We start from the raw sequence: 21,676 nt of genomic DNA, 5'->3' as shown, positions 1-21,676 counted from the left end.
TCAGCTTCTCATGACGTCCCAGCGTGTCATTTTTGAAACGTCTTGCAGAATAAAATCAGTCGGTATTTTGGCAGATTAGCAATCGCCGCCCTTCACTAAATCCCCGTGGACTGGTATGAAAGTGTACGCCAGCCGTGGTCTTCTCTCAGGAGGTAGAATTGAAGAAAACCGTAATATTAACACTCAATCCAAGCCGCCATTTCTGCCTCCTCCTTCGTCCTCTCAGTCGGTCGATCTGCACATGCGCAAGTCAACGTGAGATCCCAATTGTTTTAGAATCTATTAAATCCAAATATTAAACATTTGCATCGATTTTATATGTAGCACAATATATCAGAAGGCATAAAGTAATATACAAGGATATGAGTGATATAATTATGATTGTGTTGTTATTTGAGTTCAGGGCCACCGCAAACAAGAAAAACTCATGCCTGACTCTTCCATAAAGGCTAAAATACTGCAATAAATATTAACTTACCTTCACCACGACCTATGGAAGGATTCACAAACATAAATACGATCGATTTCCCGACACATCTATTATTGATCTTTTGCGGAAAGGTAAAAAAAAAAAATGTGTAGAATTTCCCCATGCGTCTTTTCCCAGTAATGATAAATTTTGGCTAAGAGAGGAAATATTTCATGATTACTGGTTTATTTCTGCAAGGACAAGGAAAAGAGTGATAAATTTCTTATATCTCATGTTCTCTTCTGAAATAAATCTGGTTTATGAGAGGAAATAAATAGCTATAAGTTTGTGCTTCGTGTTGGAGGGTCGCCTATGTGGTGGCACCGTCGTGACGAAGCTGTTGCACTGCCCGATAGCCTATACAAAAATCCCTTATATCCCTTCCTGTTTCCCAGAAGGAGGATGGTAACTAAAGGGAAGGCAACTTTGACCTTCAGTCGTATGAGTTTGGGGTTGGAACTACTACTGCTACAACTGTTAATAATAATAATAATAATAATAATAATAATAATAATAATAATAACCAGAGAACCAAAATCTTCACCAGGTTAAGGTGAGTGAACTACAGATGCTTGTGAGAATGGACTAAAATATAATGCTAGTCACGAAAAAGTGCAATGGAGAGGTTATAGATTCGTAGGCAAACTTATCCGATAAAGATTACTAACTCTTTTCAGCTCAGTTGATGGTAAAGTGTAGCCAGAGGTAGACTGGACTAGTAACCAAGAAGACTTATTACTGCTTCTCTCATTCAGTCTCCTTCCTTCTCCCCTCCTTCTAACTTATCCCTGTTTACTGTGTCCTTCATTATTCATTATTTTAAATCTGTATACTCAAACCTGACAAAAAGATTCCTAACATATACCTTTTTTATGCAAGGAAGAAGGAACCCAAGGCCAGAAGCACGCAAAATTGTTCCCTCCAATAAAAAACAAAAATAAGAGCCAAATTCAAGATTAAGGAAGGAAGGAAGAAATAAAAAGAACTAGCACCAAGCACCGTAACATGACTATATGGCACTAAGGCAGAAGGGGAGAGGGGAAAATATTTAAATATATGATGTGAAGAGTGGTAAGAAAAGTGATATTGGGGAAAAAAAAAAATGATGGTGGAGTTATAGGGTAGTTACAAATTGAAAAAGGAGTTCATGGCTCGTTGTATTACCATGCGTGAGGCAAGTATGGCCCAAGGCAAGACGAGGAAGGACAGTCTCCCAAACTAAAGACGGTAATGTTAAATCTTTACCTGGACTGCCATCCCTTGTACATTCCCGTGATGCCCGCTCTCCAACCTGCTCGATCTCTGGCAGCCTCCCAATTTCAGTCCCTTATCGCCGAGGTCACACTTTATGACCCAGTCTTTTTTTTTTTTTTTTTTTTTCTCGGTCTGTCTATCGTAACCATATCCCCGATGCTCGCACTTCTCACCTCCCTCACCCAATTGTCATCCTCCATCCTCTCCACATAATCAAACCATCGCCTTTTGCACCATCTCATCAGAACACCAATACACTCCAGTCCCATCCTTCCTCTCAACTCTTCAATCATAAACTTATCTCCCCCTCAGGCCTCGCATTCAGTGAGACACTGCACATTTCTCTAATCATTGTCATTTCTATAAGTTTGAGCCTACGGATATCCTCCTCCTTTACTACCCAGGTCTCACTACCATACAGCGTTACACCCCTAATACATGCCACATACAAAGATCCCTTAGCACGGTAGAACAGGCCTCTCAGTGTCAGGAGTGGCTACAGCTCCCTGAACTTCTTCCAACCACGCCTAACCCTAGCCCCACCTCCAGCACATTACGCGTCCCCAAAATAAAACTCTTCCATCCCTCTGCTTTGACAGTACCGCCACCAACCCTACACATTTTTATCTTACCCACATTTACTCTCAAACCCTTGTGCACCATTTGAGTCCATTTCTGAAGTCACGTGAGAGCTTCGGAGACCATGATAAACAACAAGGGGCTCAAGACTGACCCCTGATGCACGCCAACATTCACTGAAAACTCATCATTCAAAGTTCCATTCACTTTCACCTGGGACATACATAGACATAATCACTAACTAGTCACTCCTCGATCTCAAGCTTTCTCATTGCCCACTTCACCACCTCCCTAGGGACTGTCAAAGGCCTTCTCCAGATCAACTAAAACAAGGTACAGGTCCCTTTACTTTCCTATATACTTCATGAAACTGTCGGACACTGATTATGGAATCAGTGGCAACACGTAGGATATCAGTTAAATCAACCATGCAATCAAAAATTGCATATCTAAATTTATTAACAAGGTCAGATATTGTACTGTAACAGACCATCCACATCGCTTCAGTCAGCCTCATTAAAACATTCTTAAATGTGTACTGAGGAACAAAAATTAATGTATTCCCAGTACTTGTCTAAAAAATGCATCTGCCAGCACAGTGTAGCACTAACTTATCAAATATGCAATAAACTTTGTAATTCCTATAGTGCTTCGTATTTAAAACTAGCTGTTATAAATCTTAAAAATAGTGTTTCATACTCAGAGCTAGCAACTAAAAAAAAATTATGCTTAAAATTAACATACTTAAAGATAGCAACTACAAAATCGTCATGCTCAAAATAAACAGCTTGAAAATTGTGTCATGCTTAAAACTAGCAGCCTGAAAATTGTGTCATGCTTAAAACTAACATACTTAAAAATTACAAACAGAAAACTTGTCATACTCAAAATCAGCAACTAAAAGATTGTGTTATGCTTAAAACTATCATAATTAAAACTTAGCAACTAGAAAATTTAAGAGGCGTTTCATACTTACTAGCAACTTGAAAATTACATAAAATTGGGAGTAAACACAACCCAGTCTCTTTAGCGAGATCTTTAACCCTCCCGTCACCAATCTGCCTGTGACGCCACCTGGTACTTCCCTCACTGACGTCATACCTTTCCTGACGTCACAGGCTGAAGGACCACAATGAACTGTATTCTCGTTTATATAGCAGACTTCGTAACGCCCTTTCAAAGCGATTTATTTTGCTTATCGCACCTATATTCTCTGGTATATTATTGATCGAAGCTATGTCGATACTTAAAAGATAAGAGAAGGTGCCATGTAGAAAATAAGTCACTATGGACAATGTGTTACGAAGTCTATGCCGGTGAGAATACTACCCATAAAACATCGACACAACAAAATGGTCAACAAACACCACAGTCAGTCCCAAGTTAGGATTATGGTCAACAATGCCTCGCCCTCCATACCTGCCCATCTTCTCTCTTCTATTCCATCACCAGTAATTACGTCCATTTCAAATCAGAATTATCTTTAAAGGTGATGGAGTTAGACTGAGGGAGTATGAGCAGGTGTGGAATGATGGGCAAGCGTGATTATTATCTGGAATGGCATACACGGAAGATGGCACAAGGTTAGCGTTGTGGTGTGCGATGCTGGTTGTGGTTTGGCCTGTGTGCTTTCCTTGGTGCTGGAGCGTTGCCGCATTATGGAGTGTTGCCGCGTTATGGAGTGTTGCCGCATTATGGAGCGTTGCCGCATTATGGAGCGTTGCCGCATTATGGAGTGTTGCCGCATTATGGAGTGTTGCCGCATTTTGGAGTGTTGCCGCATTATGGAGTGTTGCTGGGTTATGAAGTGTCCCTCGGGGCTAAAGTGGTCCTATGTTCTGGCCTGCCCCTGAGACTTATTCGCTCCTATGCCCTGGAGTGCCGCCCTTTGGACCTTGAGCACCTCTGTACCTGGAGCTGCCCCAAGAGCCTGGAACACTTCCATGCCTTGGAACGTTCCTGGGACCTGGAGCGGTTCTGTGCCTTGGCATGCCCCTGCGGCGGTAAGCTCTCCAGTGCCTTGGAATGTCTCCGGGGCCCGGAGGGTTATCATGCCCAGCAATGTCTCTGACACCTGGAACGTTTTCGTACCTTGAATTGTTCCAAGGGCCTGAGGTATTCCAGTACCTTCGACTGTTCCTAGAACCTCGAGCATTCCAGTGCCTTGGTGTGTAACTGGGACCTGGAACATTCACGTGCCAGGACGTGTCCCCGAGTCCTGGAATGTGTTCGTGCCTTGGTGTGTCACTGGGGCCTGGAACGTTCTCGTGCCCTGGTGAGACGCTGTGCCTTGGAGAGCTGCCCTGCCCCGGAGTGCTGCTGTGGACTTGAGCATTCCTGCGTCCTGGGCTTCCACCCTGTACTGGCTGGACTCTGTGCGTTGAAGAATCCCTAGGCTCTGAAGTGGCCCTAGGCATTGAAGCAGCCCTAGGTGAAGTGGCCCTAGGCTCTGAAGTGGCCCTAGGCATTGAAGCAGCCCTAGGTGAAGTGGCCCTAGGCTCTGAAGTGGCCCTAGGTTCTGCTGTGGCCCTAGGTTCTGTTGTGTCCCTAGGTTCTGAAGTGACCCTAGGCTCTGAAGTGGCCCTAGGCATTGAAGCAGCCCTAGGTGAAGTGGCCCCGAGTTCTGAAGTGGCCCTAGGCTCTGAAGTGGCCCTAGGTTCTGTTGTGGCCCTAGGTTCTGAAGTGATCCTGGGTTCTGAAGTGGCCCTAGGTTCTGAAGGTGCCCTAGGCTCTGAAGTGGCCCTAGGCTCTGAAGTGGCCCTAGGCTCTGAAGTGGCCCTAGGTTCTGCTGTGGCCCTGGGTTCTGAAGTGGCACTAGGCACTGAAGCAGCCCTAGGCACTGAGGTGGCCTTGTGCTCTGAAGCCTCCCGTTTTAAAGAAGCCTCGCATACTGAAGAATCCACAGGCATCGATGCGGCCCTGGACATCGAAGGGGCCCCGGACATCGATTTGGCCCTGGACTTTGAGGTAGCGTTGTGTCCTGATGTAGCGCCAGGGATTTGAGTGTCTTGGCGTCTGAGTGTGACCGCAGGCTGGGACGTAGACCTCAAGCCAGACACTGATTTCGAAATGAACTCTGCCACAGACCCACGTCGGTAAGGTCTTGCGGTTCCCCTTACACTGTGATGCGTTGGTGGTGGTTGTGGTGGTGGTGGTGTTGGTGATGATGGTGGTGGTGGTGGTGGTGGCGGTGTTTCTGGTGATGGTGGTGGTGGTTGCTGTTGTGGCGGCAGTTGCGGTTGTGGCAGCAGTTGTGGTTGTGGCAGCAGTTGTGGTTGTGGTGGTAGTTGTGGCTGCAGTTGTGGCGGCAGTTGCGGTTGTGGCAGCAGTTCTGGTTGTGGTGGTGGTTGTGGCTGCAGTTGTGGTTGTGGTGGTGGTTGTGGCGGCAGTAGTGGTTGTGGCGGCAGTTGTGGTTGTGGTGGTGGTTGTGGCGGCAGTTGTGGTTGTGGTGGTGGTTGTGGCGGCAGTAGTGGTTGTGGCGGCAGTAGTGGTCGTGGCGGCAATAGTGGTCGTGGCGGCAATAGTGGTCGTGGCGGCAGTAGTGGTCGTGGCGGCAGTAGTGGTCGTGGCGGCAGTAGTGGTCGTGGCGGCAGTAGTGGTCGTGGCGGCAGTAGTGGTCGTGGCGGCAATAGTGGTCGTGGCGGCAATAGTGGTCGTGGCGGCAGTAGTGGTCGTGGCGGCAGTTGTGGTCGTGGCGGCAGTTGTGGTCGTGGTGGTGGTTGTGGCAATATTCGTGGTAGTGGTGGTGGTGGTGGTAGGGACAGAACAGGTGGTGGTAGGGACAGGTTGTGTGACGTTAAGGACAAATGTGACGGAAAGGACAAGTTGTGTGACGGTAATGACAAGTTGTGTGACGGTAATGACAAGTTGTGTGACGGTAAGTTGTGTGACGGTAATGACAGATTGTGTGACGGTAATGACAGATTGTGTGACGGTAATGACAGGTTGTGTGACGGTAATGACAGGTTGTGTGACGGTAATGACAGATTGTGTGACGGTAATGACAGATTGTGTGACGGTAAGGGCAGGTTGTGTGACGGTAAGGACAGATTGTGTGACGGTAAGTTATGTGACGGTAAGGACAGGTTGTGTGACGGTAAGTTATGTGACGGTAAGGACAAGTTGTGTGACGATGGAGACTGCTTGAGGGTGGAGGAGGACGTGTTGGAGAAGGAGCTACAGAACGAGGGTGAGGTGACACTTGACATCACCTGCTCATCCTCACCAGGGATCTCTTGGAGTTCCCCCTCACCACTCCACTGCAAGAAAAATGTGAATATTAAAGAAAGTGAGAGAGAGAGAGAGAGAGAGAGAGAGAATTAAGCATCATTTTTTTTTTTTCCATATTTTCTCATTTCAATATTTACCGATTTCAAACTGCTACTGGCTACGACTCTACATCCTTTCCATAGCACTTCTTCGTGACTAGCAGCATATTCTAGTGTTACTCTGGGAGCAAAATATAGTAACTGATTTGCTAAGCTATAACGAGATTATGTCAAGGTACCAAAAATAAATCGCTAAGGAGAAGGTGTTAAGTAAATGCCCACTAACCTCACTAGGAAATTGCCTTGAGGGAGAATATGCTTCATGGAGAGAGCTGTGTGGCTGCACGTCCTCCTCATTCCTCTCATCTGCAACACAGTAGTAGTAGTAGTAGTAGTAGTAGTAGTAGTGGTAGTAGTAGTAGTAGTAGGAGGAGGAGGAGGAGGAGGAGTGGTGGTGGGGTGCTGGTGGTGGTGGTGGTAGTAGTGGTAGTGGTAGTAGTAGAAGTAGTAATAGTGGTGGTGGTAGTATAGTAGCAGTAGTAGTAGTAGTAGTAGTAGTGGTGATGGTGGTGGTGGTAGTGGTGGTGGTGGTGGTGGTAGTGGTGGTGGTGGTGGTGGTAGTGGTGGTGGTGGTGGTAGTAGTAGTAGTAGTAGTAGTAGTGGTGGTGGTGGTGGTAAAGTGGTAGTAGTGGTGGTGGTGGTAATAATAGTGGTGGTAATAATAGTGGTGGTAATAGTAGTGGTGGTAATAGTAGTGGTGGTAATAATAGTGGTGGTAATAATAGTGGTGGTAATAGTGGTGGTAATAGTGATGGTAATAGTAGCAGTAGTAGTAGTAGTAGTAGTGGTGATAATAATAGCAGTAGTAGTAGTAGTAATAGTAGTAGTAGTAGTAGTAGTTTAATCATCATCTCATATAAAGTACGAAATACATAGAATTATTATTATTATTATTATTATTATTACTGTTATCTGGGGGGAGTATCAAAATGGATGAACGTTTGAGGAGCCGTAAACGTTTCTCAGCACCAAATGGGCCGTAAACGTTTCTCAGCACCATAAGGCCGTAAACGTTTCCCAGCACCATAAGGCCGTAAACGTTTCTCAGCACCATAGGGCCGTAAACGTTTCTCAGCACCAAATGGGCCGTAAACGTTTCCCAGCACCATAGGGCCGTAAACGTTTCCCAGCACCATAGGGCCGTAAACGTTTCCCAGCACCATAGGGCCGTAAACGTTTCCCAGCACCATAGGGCCGTAAACGTTTCCCAGCACCATAGGGCCGTAAACGTTTCCCAGCACCAAATGGGCCGTAAACGTTTCCCAGCACCAAATGGGCCGTAAACGTTTCCCAGCACCATAGGGCCGTAAATGTTTCTCAGCACCAGGGACACCCGAAGATGTCCCCCGGGCCCTTTAAACAACCGTGAAAGAACCTAATATGACCAACGGAGAGGTACGAGCGAGACGAGCCCTAAAAACTGAAGGCGTCTCCTGTTTTGACATTTTTAAAACCACAGAATTCAAACCCATAAACAGATTGCCACAGAATTCATCCATCCATCATCCAATCCTACATTGACCCAGGAGGAGTGTAGGAGCCCGGGGCTAGGTAAGTTGGTCCTGACATTTAAGATGAGGGTGACCAGCCTCACTCATCCCTGAGTGGCATTACGTGAGCAATAAACCCCAACCACCCCTTGGATATAAACCTTCACGGGCTCAATCCGATTGGAGCGCCTTAGTTACCCACTAAACCACCAGGCGCCAAAATTTGGTTATATAGTTACCACCTAGCGTAGTAAATGGGTCCCAGGTGTACAGGAAACCATTTGGCTTGTCACTCAGTGTAGAGTCACCCACAGGCAGAAGGAACAGGAAAGAATGAAGGAAAGAAAGACAGAACAGGGAGTGTAAAGTCACCAGTAGGCAGAAGGATGAGGAAAGAATGGAGGAAAGAGAGACAGAAGAGGATGGAAGGAAAGAAGGATGGAGGAGAGGAACGGGCATACACCCGAGAGCAGCACTACATCGAGTGAGTGGATGGAGAGCGCCCCCACCACAGGATTCAACCCCACAAATAAAAGCGAAGACTTACCCGAGTGCATTCGAATTGGAGTGGAGCGGGTGAAGGCGGGAGAAGAGTGGTGTTGTGGATGTGATATAGGGCTCCAGTGTGCACTCAGTTCATTCTCTGATACATATCTAGAATCATCTTGACTTTCAGGAATTAGCTGCTCCGTCCTCCCATTTGCAGGATGGTTCGTAGTAGGAGTGGAGGGATATTCTTGAGAGGGGGGGAGGGTACCAGGAGTGTCGTGGGTAGAAGAGTTCTGTGGTGGATGTGAACGAGGGCTCCTCTGTACATTTGGCTGATCCCCTGGAGTAGAATCTTCAGGCCTTAAACTGTTCACATTCGTAGATGGGAAGATCTTTTCCTTGAAGGGGCCACAGAGGGAACAGAATGAGAGTGCACAGCGTAAATAATGCTTGAGGAGAGACGCGGACGTCCCGCAGAAAGCGTATCTGCAGAATCTGGGGTAAAGGCATCTCGTATGGTGCTCGGCCATTGCCTGCATCGTCCTGCATCCTCTCACATCACACTGCGCATGATAAAATAAATAAATAAATACATACATAAAAATAATAATAATAAAATCGTTAGACATGAACGCGATGGAAGAAAAAATGTCCTCGTGCTGAAGGAGATAACTAATGGCTGAAATTTTGGTATTCTTAAAATATAATTGCAACTTTGATGTTATATACAGCAATGAGCAGTTCGCTGACAATTCTCTGTTGACTGTGGCAATGTAATGCTTCCAGAACTATTTTTATGATACAACTAAAGTAAAAATTTACAAGTCCATGGTTAGACCAATTATAATTTATAGGCATGAGTCATGGTACAGTACAATCGCAACAGATCAGAAAGTATTAGGATTTGAGAATAAGATACTGAGAACGATTCTTGGGGTAAAGTGGCAAGACAGAGTTACAAATGAAAGAGTAAGGGATATTACGAGAGTGAAACCAGTTGATGGATATGTGAGACTGTCTCGCTGGAAATGGCTGGGGCACATATATAGAAAAGAAGGCAGTTTAATACAGGATGTGCCAGAGTGGACTGCTAGAGGAAGAAGAGGCAGAGGTAGGCCGAGGGAAACCTGGTTGAGGACAATGAAAAGAGAAGCAGGAGAGGAGTGTTGGTGGGACCTGAAGGAGATGGCAAGAGACAAATATTGGTGGAGAGAGTTCATCGAGGCCCTATGCATCCCGTGGGGTGCCACAGGAAATGACTGATTGATTGACTGAGTAACCTCAACACAACTAAAGTGTGATGGGCGCGAGTGGTGGTACACATAAGCATGGTGCGGACAGTGAGCATGCAAACTGAGCGCGCAAACAGTATGTGCGAACGGTGAGCATGCAAACTAAGCGTGCAAATAATGTATGTGCGAACAGTGAGCGTGCACAGTGTATATGCAAACTGAGCGTGCAAAAGGTGAATGTGTGAGGAGTGAGAGTGTAAACAGCAAGCGGTGTGTCATCTGCCTTACCCGTTCGTCGTTGCATCGTCGTGAGTGCACCATTACTCTAAGCATCTCGGCAGGGTCTGGTGCCCACCCTTCCTCATTATCAGACGCAGCTGATGAACCCGTGTCTATACCTACACTCTCCATCCAACTCTCAGCTATGGAACTCTCATCATCACTCGCTGTTACGTCCACTCTCTCACTCGCTCTCATATCCGCTGTCTGGCTCGCTTCCGTAAATGCGTTTTCATGAGTTGTCCTAGTCATTCTCACCCGCGTTTTCTCTCTCACTTTAAAATCTGGTTTCCCGCTCATTTTCAAATCTGCTCTCAAATCCAGTGCCAGTTGGTCGACATCATCATCATCATCATCATCATCAGTGTGCACTGCCTCTTCCTCTCCCTCTTCCTCTTCGTCATCGTTGCCCACTTCTTCCTCCTCTTCCTCATCCTCCTCTTTGTCTTCTTCGCCCTCCTCTTCCTGCTCATCGTCCTCCTCTTTTTCTTCCTCTTTGTCCTGTTCTTCGTCCTCGTTCTCGTCTTCCTCCTCGTCCTCGTCTTCATCCTCGTCCTCGTCCTCCTCCTCGTCTTCGTCCTCGTCCTCCTCCTCGTCTTCGTCCTCGTCCTCCTCCTCCTCGTCTTCGTCCTCGTCCTCCTCCTCCTCGTCTTCGTCCTCGTCGTCCTCGTCCTCCTCGTCTTCGTCCCCGTCCTCGTCCTCCTCCTCGCCTTCCTCCTCGTCTTCCTCATTCTCATCCTCTTCGTCGTCGTCATCTTCCTTGTCTTCCTCCTCCTCTTCCTCGTCTTCCATCTCCTCCTCCTTGTCCTTAACACTGTCTTTTTTCTCTTCCTCGTAGCCTTTGTTTTCTTCATCATCAACATCTTCATCCTCGTCCTCCTCCTCTTCACCCTTGTACTCGCCCTTGTCCTCCTCTTCATTGATCTCGTCTTCCTCTTCCATCTCTTCCTTCCCTCCGTTATCCACACCATCCTCATCTCTTTCCTCTTCCTTTTCCTGGATCTTTCCCTCCAAGCCACATTTGTCTTCTTCCTTTTCGTCCTCACTTTTCTCTTCCTCCTCCTCCTCCTCCTCCTCCAAACACTCACACTCTTCCTCCTCACACTTAGATTCGTTTTTCTTGCCTATATCTTTCAAATCTTCGTCATCACCCTTTTTCTCGCCCCTATCATCATCTTTCAAATTATCTTTTCCATCGCCACTGTCATTTATGCTTTTATTTTTCTTATCACTTTCAAATTCCTTGCTCTCTCCATCACTATCTTTAATTTCCTTGCTCTCTCCACCACTGTTTGTCAATTCCTTGCTCTCTCCACCACTGTTTGTCAATTCCTTGCTCTCTCCACCACTGTCTTTCATTTCCTTGCTCTCTCCATCACTGTCTTTCAATTCCTTGCTCTCTCCATCACTGTCTTTCAATTCCTTGCTCTCTCCATCACTGTCTTTCAATTCCTTGCTCTCTCCATCACTGTCTTTCAATTCCTTGCTCTCTCCATCACTGTCTTTCAATTCCTTGCTCTCTCCATCACTGTCTTTCAATTCCTTGCTCTCTCCATCACTGTCTTTCAATTCCTTGCTCTCTCCATCACTGTCTTTCAATTCCTTGCTCTCTCCATCACTGTCTTTCAATTCCTTGCTCTCTCCATCACTGTCTTTCAATTCCTTGCTCTCTCCATCACTGTCTTTCAATTCCTTGCTCTCTCCATCACTGTCTTTCAATTCCTTGCTCTCTCCATCACTGTCTTTCAATTCCTTGCTCTCTCCATCACTGTCTTTCAATTCCTTGCTCTCTCCATCACTGTCTTTCAATTCCTTGCTCTCTCCATCACTGTCTTTCAATTCCTTGCTCTCTCCATCACTGTCTTTCAATTCCTTGCTCTCTCCATCACTGTCTTTCAATTCCATGCTCTCTCCATCATCGTCTTTCAATTCCTTGCTCTCTCCATCATCGTCTTTCAATTCCTTGCTCTCTCCATCACTGTCTTTCAATTCCATGCTCTCTCCATCACTATCTTTAATTTCCTTGCTCTCTCCATCACTGTCTTTCAATGCCTTGCTCTCTCCATCACTGTCTTTCAATTCCTTGCTCTCTCTCTCATAGTCTTTCACTTTTTTCCTCTTGCTGTCTTCCACACTTATCTCTTCACCTTCCTCCACATCCACACCTATCTCTTCACTCCTGCTCTCCATATCAGTCTCTCCATCCTTCACACCAGTCTCTCCATCCTCCACACCAGTCTCTCCCTCAATACCAGTCTCTCCAACACCAGTCTCTCCATCAACACCAGTCTCTCCATCCTTCACACCAGTCTCTCCCTCAATACCAGTCTCTCCAACACCAGTCTCTCCATCCTCCACACCAGTCTCTCCATCCTTCACACCAGTCTCTCCATCCTTCACACCAGTCTCTCCATCCTTCACACCAGTTTCTCCATCAACACCAGTCTCTCCATCCTTCACACCAATCTCTCCATCCTTCACACCAGTCTCTCCATCCTTCACACCAGTCTCTCCATCCTTTACACCAGTCTCTCCATCCTTCACACCAGTCTCTCCATCCTTCACACCAGTCTCTCCATCCTTCACACCAGTCTCTCCATCCTTCACACCAGTCTCTCCATCCTTCACACCAGTCTCTCCATCAACACCAGTCTCTCCATCAACACCAGTCTCTCCATCCTTCACACCAGTCTCTCCATCCTTCACACCAGTCTCTCCAACACCAGTCTCTCCATCCTCCACACCAGTCTCTCCATCCTTCACACCAGTCTCTCCATCCTTCACACCAGTCTCTCCATCCTTCACACCAGTCTCTCCATCCTTCACACCAGTCTCTCCATCCTTCACACCAGTCTCTCCATCCTCCACACCAGTCTCTCCATCCTCCACACCAGTCTCTCCATCCTCCACACCAGTCTCTCCATCCTCCACACCAGTCTCTCCATCCTCCACACCAGTCTCTCCATCCTCCACACCAGTCTCTCCATCCTCCACACCAGTCTCTCCATCCTCCACACCAGTCTCTCCATCCTCCACACCAGTCTCTCCATCCTCCACACCAGTCTCTCCATCCTTCACACCAGTCTCTCCAACCTCCACACCAGTCTCTCCAACCTCCACACCAGTCTCTCCAACCTCCACACCAGTCTCTCCAACCTTCACACCAGTCTCTCCATCCTTCACACCAGTCTCTCCATCCTTCACACCAGTCTCTCCATCCTTCACACCAGTCTCTCCAACCTCCACACCAGTCTCTCCAACCTCCACACCAGTCTCTCCAACCTCCACACCTGTCTCTCCAACCTCCACACCAGTCTCTCCAACCTCCACACCAGTCTCTCCATCCACACCAATCTCTCCACCTTCCACCATCACTGCGCCAACAACGTCCCTATTTTGGTCACCGCCTTTACGTTCCCTCGAATTGGAAGCCTCCGATGGTGACCGACAGGAAGACCGCTCCTTCGTCGAGACCTGTTTGTCGGTGGATGCGGAGTTGTTGAGCTTCTCCTGCATCATCTTCAGTATTTCAGCCTGGATCCTACGAGTGAAAGACTGGGAGAGAGAGTCTAAAACGTCCTCTTCTGGCCGTCTTTCAGATGTACATGAGACGGATTCGGCTCTCATTTGCCTTAGCCTCATTACAACGGTGCTAAAGTCGGTGAACATCAACTCGGCGGTAAACCTAGTCTCCTCCTGCCCCGAGTCTTTGCTAGTGGAGTCTTTGGATAGGGAAGAGAGGGTCCTTAGCTGCCTTAGCCTCCTCACCTCAAACTCAATGTCTTGATTCGTAGGCTCAACGGTGCAGTCAGACTCTTCCTGTGCAGAGTCTCCGTCAGCGGTGGATGAAGTGCTGCTCTCCTGTTGTTCTATCCTAATCGCCTCCGCGTCAATCACACGAAACACAATCCTTATCACTGCAGCCTCTACCTGTGCAGTGGATGTAGCCGAACAGGTCCTCCTTTGCATCAACACACTGTTCTCCACGCCCAGAAACACAAGCATGGCTGTTTTCTGCGCGTTAAGGCCTCTTCCCTGGCCTATGAGTTTCAGAATGACCTCCACTGGAGGAATTTTACACCCCCACTGTAACAAAAAATATTTCATGTCATCCAGTCGTATCCTCCAGTACTCCCTCAGTAACGTAGAGCCATGCAAGAGGATTTCCTGTAACGCACTTGCCCTAGAATGCATATGTATTGGCATGTTCTCCATTAGCTCTTCTATAAACAACACTAACTGAATTGGTTTTAGAGGCGGCTCTTTCATCCCTGTAGGTCCTTGACTCACTGGTTTTGACGCTAATGCAACTTCCGGGGATACTGGAGCTCTCTGTGATGATGCATTTGACACTGAGGCACCTTGTTTGGACGATGACATTCCCTGTGGCGATGTTTGTGGCACTGCAGCTCTATGTCGTGATGTTTTGGGCACTCCAGCTCTGTGTCGGGATGTTTTTGGCACCGCACCTCCATGTGGCGATGATTTTGACGCACCAGCAACTCGTTTTGGCACTGCACCTCCATGTGGCGATGATTTTGACGCACCAGCACCTTGTTTTGGCACTGCACCTTCATGTGGCGATGATTTTGACGCACCAGCACCTTGTTTTGGCACTGCACCTCCATGTGCCACGGCTTCTGACACACCAGCAATGGCCTCCTCCTCCAGTGAGTCCAGATATGACTGATTCAACACCTCCCACCGAGTAACTTTTTCACCTAATGTGCCAAATTCAATCGTCTCATTGGAGTCGTTCCCTAGCACAGCGTCTTGGTCGGGTATGGGCTGTGTCACGTGGCTTGTCTCTCCCTCTTGCCTCATGAACGCTTCTATGCCACACCGCTGCACAGCGTCTTCCAGTACCGCCATTAGACCTTCAGATTTAACAGGCGACTCCTTCTTCTCTTCGTCCTTACATTTCTCCAGTTCTGCCTTCTTTGATTTGTTCTTTTTTTCATTGGAGCGAGACTTCTTTGTTTGCGACGCTGCACTGCCCTCTGGTCTTACTTTTGGAATTGCCCCGGTTTCTCTTCTTGCATCACGGCGGGTCACTTCTGCTTCCACTAAACAAGTATTTCCCTCTGTGTTACATTCTGTATTTCCCTTCACATCCTTCTCTAACGCTTTCATTTGTGAGCTTAATTCCCGGTTAGCTCTCTGTCTCGACTCTCTAGAACTCCTTGCCTCCTCCGCCTTAGACTGAATGGCCTTGAGAGTTTCGGCTTCCCGTTTTATTTCTTCTATAGTTTTAACTTCAGACTTTAAAGAGGCCAGCTCCTTCAGTAAAGCCACAGGGGTAGGAATTTGTGGCCCCTTCTTCCTTTGGACATACGATCTCTTGTCCTTCTTTCCCCTTCGCTTTGGTGGCGGGGATGCTGGTTTTTGGGCTTGTGCAGTTCCAAATATTTCAATGGGTATGTTTTCACTCGTTGGGGACAATGCTATGGCGATGGCAGGCGCTGGGACCTCTTGTTTCGACTTTCTCTTGTTTCTCCGGCCCCTTCTGGCATCCTGTTGTTTTGATCTGAATTGATGCAGCGCCGACCTCGCCGTTAAGTCATCCAAGGTTGATGCAGCGATATCTTTCCTGTCACAACTCAAAGGCGGCGTCACTGGCCTGTTTTTCTTTCGACGGCGTTTTGGTGGACGATTTAGGGTAACCATGCATCCCACTTTCACCTTTCCTATGGAGGAGGATTTGTTTACGCTGTCTCCGGCTCCAGTACTAGTGCTTGGAGTGGCTGGGCTTGAATTCTTAGCACCCTCTTCGCTCGCTGGCTTGGTTGGTCGTTTCAAATCAGTTTCTTCTTCGCTAGAGTCTGAGGTGTAGGAACAGGTACTCTCGCTTGCAGTCTCAGAGCTGTTTAAAGACTGTGCATTGTTCGTAGACTGTGACTGCAACAAGGGCGCCATTGTAGCAGAATCCGCTGACTGTTCCCTTAAGTTCGTGGGATAAAACCTCTTTGTTGTTTGTGAATAGGTCAAATCCAGCGGCGCCCCCTTGCAGTAAGATATATTTTCCGACTGAGGGGCATAGGCGTGGATGAGGGAAGACAGCGACCCGGCCAAGTTAGACTCAGGAGGTAAACAAGGCGGGTCAGGGGGTGAGGAGGACTGAGGCTGAGTATGAGGTTTCGAGGGCTGGGATTGGGATGTCGAAGGCTGGGACTGGGATGTCGGAGGCTGGGACTGGGATGTCGGAGGCTGGGATTGGGATGTCGGAGGCTGGGATTGGGATGTCGGAGGCTGGGTTTGGGATGTCGGAGGCTGGGACTGGGATGTCGGAGGCTGGGATTGGGATGTCGAAGGCTGGGATTGGGATGTCAAAGGCTGGGATTGGGATGTCGAGGGCTGGGACTGGGATGTCGAGGGCTGGGACTGGGATGTCGGAGGCTGGGACTGGGATGTCGGAGGCTGGGACTGGGATGTCGAAGGCTGGGACTGGGATGTCGAAGGCTGGGACTGGGATGTCGAAGGCTGGGACTGGGATGTCGAAGGCTGGGATTGGGATGTCGAAGGCTGGGATTGGGATGTCGAAGGCTGGGATTGGGATGTCGAAGGCTGGGACTGGGATGTCGAAGGCTGGGACTGGGATGTCGAAGGCTGGGATTGGGATGTCGAAGGCTGGGATTGGGATGTCGAAGGCTGGGATTGGGATGTCGAAGGCTGGGACTGGGATGTCGAAGGCTGGGATTGGGATGTCGAAGGCTGGGACTGGGATGTCGAAGGCTGGGACTGGGATGTCGAGGGCTGGGACTGGGATGTCGAGGGCTGGGACTGGGATGTCGAGGGCTGGGACTGGGATGTCGAGGGCTGGGACTGGGATGTCGAAGGCTGGGACTGGGATGTCGAAGGCTGGGACTGGGATGTCGAAGGCTGGGATTGGGATGTCGAAGGCTGGGATTGGGATGTCGAAGGCTGGGACTGGGATGTCGAAGGCTGGGACTGGGATGTCGAAGGCTGGGACTGGGATGTCGAAGGCTGGGATTGGGATGTCGAAGGCTGGGACTGGGATGTCGAAGGCTGGGATTGGGATGTCGAAGGCTGGGATTGGGATGTCGAAGGCTGGGATTGGGATGTCGAAGGCTGGGATTGGGATGTCGAAGGCTGGGACTGGGATGTCGAAGGCTGGGACTGGGATGTCGAAGGCTGGGACTGGGATTTCGAAGGCTGGGTCTGGGGTTTAGGAGATGGGGTCTGTTTGGGAGGCTGCGTCTGTTTGGGAGGCTGCGTCTGTTTGGGAGGCTGCGTCTGTTTGGGAGGCTGCGTCTGTTTGGGGGGCTGTGGCTGTTTGGGGGGCTGTGGCTGTTTGGGGGGCTGCGTCTGTTTGGGAGGCTGCGTCTGTTTGGGAGGCTGCGGCTGTTTGGGGGGCTGCGGCTGTTTGGGAGGCTGCGGCTGTTTGGGAGTACGCGGCTGTTTGGGAGGCTGCGGCTGTTTGGATGTATGCGGCTGTTGTGATTCATGTTGCTGCTGTGGCTGTGAAGTGCTGTGTATGTCTGAGGCCTCTGGAGGGTCCTGTGGAAGTCTGCTGTGGGGGCGGCCTGAAAATGTTTGATAAATTAGCAGTGGAAAGGACGAAGGACCAACAGCATACAGTCAGCATCAAAAGTCCTATCGCCTCCCCTGCTTTGGCATGTATTCAGTATGGACGGTGGGTATTAGCGTCCAAGACATGAGGATAAATTGGATCGTCATCATCATCCAGACCTCCTTTCCCACACAGGGCAGGGTGAGGTGTAGCAATGTCCAGACAGCCCAAGTTTTCCCAACCCAATGGGCCACGCTTCCATTCACTCATCATTCAAGCCCCCGGAATCTTGGCTCCATGGATATGCCAAAAACATTCACCACGCTCTGTAGCTTCACAGAAACGAATACGACAGAGTCAGTCCGGACGCTGCCACGTTAAAAGGGGTTCCAAATCCCTGATCATGCACTCTTCTCACAACATTCATCCAGCCAGCTCGATCTCATGTCAGTCCCCTAGCCTCACCGACTTCCAAACCTCTCTTCCTCACACACTCATCCACCATATCTCAGCACCTTCCTCGGCCTACTTCGCCTCCTCCCTCCTTCAAATTCGCTCACATATACCATTTTCACCATTCTGTTGTTATCCATTCTCTCCACATAACCATACCATTTCACCACACTCTCTTCGATTCTCATGGTGTCCGTCGACTTCCTCACTCCACATCTTTCACGAATCACATTATTTCGTATCCTATCCACCCTCTGTACTCCACATACATTCTTCAGCAGTCCCATCTTCACTGCTCTCACTCGACTTTTCATTTTCATGCCACACCATAGTCTCACATCCATATGTTAAAGTTGGAACTAACACTCCCTCATATAAGCCTCGTGCAGCTGCAACACTCAAGCCTCTGTTTTTTATCAAGGCCATTGCACCAGCTACTTTTCTTCTTGCGTCACTCTACTTTCCACTTCTTTTGCATATTTTCCTGTCTTTTCTATCACTGTACCCAGGTATTTGAACTCTCTCACCAATTCCAGTCTCTCTCCATTCACTATCATCGCACTGGGAGTCTATCTATCTATCTATCTATTGCCAGACGCCATAATCCCGAAAGGGGTGGCCATTTGACTTTGAGTCATTTGTTTTACGGGGAGGGACACTAACCCTCCACCAACCCACTTGCTGACACGTAGGGAGCACGTTTGGTTTGGTTATATGGTTACCACCCAGCCCTGTAAATGGTTTCTTGGCTTACAGGAAACCATTTGGCTTGTCAGTCAATGTAAAGCCACCTGTAAAGGAAAGAAAAGCAATAAGAAGTGACAGGAAAGATGGGAGAAATACGAAGAGAAGAGGGCAGGCACAAAAAAAAGAATGATACAGGGTAAGGAAGAAGTAGGCAGCACTACATCAAGTGAGTGGATGATGGTCGCCACCACCTACCACGACTGGGAGTCACCTCTCTCATTAACCATCACTTTACTCTTTTCTACATTTCCTCTCAAGGGTCACCTCTCTCAATAACCATCACTTTACTCTTTTCTACATTTACTCTCAAGGCACGACGCTCACAGACATCAGCAAAACTCTGCACTAACCTATCAAACTGCATCATCAGCATACAACAAATTTGAGATATTCCATCCGTCACCATTCATTACCAACGCCATCCCTCTCTCCATTACACGTGTTTTTACTTCTCTCATCACCCTATCCATATACCGTATACATTGAACAACCATGGGGACATCACACAACCTTGTCGCATGCCCACACTGATCGTGAACCATTCACTTAGATGCCCATTAACCCTTACACATGCTTCACTACCATCATAAATCTTTTGACGGCACCTAGCGGCTTACCATCTACACCGTACACGCGCGAAACTTTCCACAATCCTTCTCTGTCCACTTTGTCGTATGCTTTTTCCATATCCATGAATGCCATAAACACCTTATGTTCCTTCTCACAAGCCTTCTCAGCTATTTGTCTCACTGCAGATATCTCATCCACACATCCTCTGCCACTCCTAAAGCCACCCTGTTCATCACTCACTAGGACTGTTTCAATAAATTCTCAAAATTTACCAAAAGAGGATTCCTATAAACTTGAAAATCGTCTGGATATGAAAAGTACAGTAAAAAGTGACTGGCGTAATGTGATTTAATTTGTATGTTAACTTAGACACCCATTCCTAGCCACACGAATGAGTATACATCCTTAGACATCCTTAGTATGCCAGTGTCACTGTCACATGCACAAAGTTCGTACATGCACAAAGTACCCTTTACCAAACCCGTTGTATTTGGGTATATAATCGTAAGTAGGTAAATTCCTATAGTAGACAGAGGGGCAACTTGGTTTCGGCACGCAAATTGTTCTCTATATCAAACGAAGTCACCTGATTCGGATTATGTGCCCCCAAAATAGGAATGTGGATACTTTGTGCATAAGACTACCTGCATGCACGAGTTTGGTGAATGTTTACCATACCATTATACTTAGGTACAGAGAACTTGGTGCCTAAACGAACCTTGTGCATGCGTGTGACATAAGCACTGCACGTTGATATTCATAATTTACTTTGCACTCCCTGATGTCGCGTCCATACCAAATGATTGCTGGTGCGAGGGGTGTTCTGTATAAATGTATGCCACAGAAGTGCAGATACTCGTTCGCGTCCAGGGAGGCCACTTGTTTGAGCTACACCTATGCAAAACAGCCCACAACCCGTCCGCACCAGCAAGCATTTGGTGTAGACGCGACCTAACATTTCAGAAAACAGCACAATACTTCGGCATCGACTCATGACCACCCCAGACTTCACAGCTTTGTCTAGGAAACTCATCTTCTCTCAGCATTTCCATTACAAATCAATATATAACCGAAACATAGGCTCAGTTCCAAATAAAAATCAAACCTTCCACCAATATGAGCCTGTCGAGGTGAAAACTAAATTCTCGGGTGGAATGTTGGTCCCAGGTCCCTGATGACTGACAGAAACTAGTATCAAAAAACAAACCTTCCGCCATGGTGTGCAGCAGCGGTGAAAACGACGGCCGATCTCAATATCTTCTTGATTGGTCCCAGCCCCCGTTGATTGTATAATATTCAAACACCATGCAGAAGGCTCTAGGGAAGGACAGGTGACTCACTCAACCGGTGGGTGTTGGCAGACTGACCAGATCATTCAGTGCCCGAGAGGAACCGAATTTTGAACCTTTGCAGTGAAACCTTTGCCCTGAACCGAGGCGAAATCTCATAGTAAAGACTTTGCAACACACCTTCTAAACGATTTTTTTATGATCTTACCTCCATATACTGCATGACTGATTTCTTTAAACGTAATAATACTGCATTATCTTGTACATTTATCTTTTAACGTCTGCATCTCTTCCTCAGCTGTTGTTTTGCATTTTACATCTTAATGCTGTATTATTTTTTGTTTGATTATCGGCATAGTTTAGATGAATAGTTTAGATGAATATTATACAGATTATAAACCACAGTTTCAGGTGCTTGGTGCAGAGTAGCATGTATGAATCAGGAGCGAGATTTATTATAAGTCCCTCTCTGATTTTCGTTTACAGGAAAATCAAGAGACGGACCTCCTGGGGACGGGGGTGGGCCTGCATGTCCTAAGAGACGCTTAAAAGAGACCTTTCTGTCTCCAGTCGTTCTCTCCATAATGTCCTGCCTCTCTCCTTGATATTTCCGTGATTCATGCGGCCATTATTTGCCCTCTACTCAGGTTAGACAATTGGTTTCACGAAGAATTTTAAGGACTTCCCACTGACTTCCACCTTTTCTACCTTACACCACTATCACGCCAAGGCCACTCCACCGCCAGCCTTAGTGCCATATACCCTTATTATGACAGTGCTAGTTCTCCATTACTTTCGTCCTAAATTCTATTGACCGTATTATGTTATTTTTACACACAATCCATATCCTTCACCTAATCTACAATCCTCTCTTTAGTTTTTTATCCTCTTCCGTGTCCTCCGTACTCCTTATACACCTTCATTGTGTCTGTTTTGCTGTCTGGAACGTAGATTTCATTCACTCAC

Source organism: Coenobita brevimanus, chromosome 48 (assembly GCF_032717465.1).
Source record: "Coenobita brevimanus isolate Jiangsu-jjx chromosome 48, ASM3271746v2, whole genome shotgun sequence".
Taxonomy (NCBI): Eukaryota; Metazoa; Arthropoda; class Malacostraca; order Decapoda; family Coenobitidae; genus Coenobita; species Coenobita brevimanus.
Note: the sequence above shows the minus strand (reverse complement) of the source record.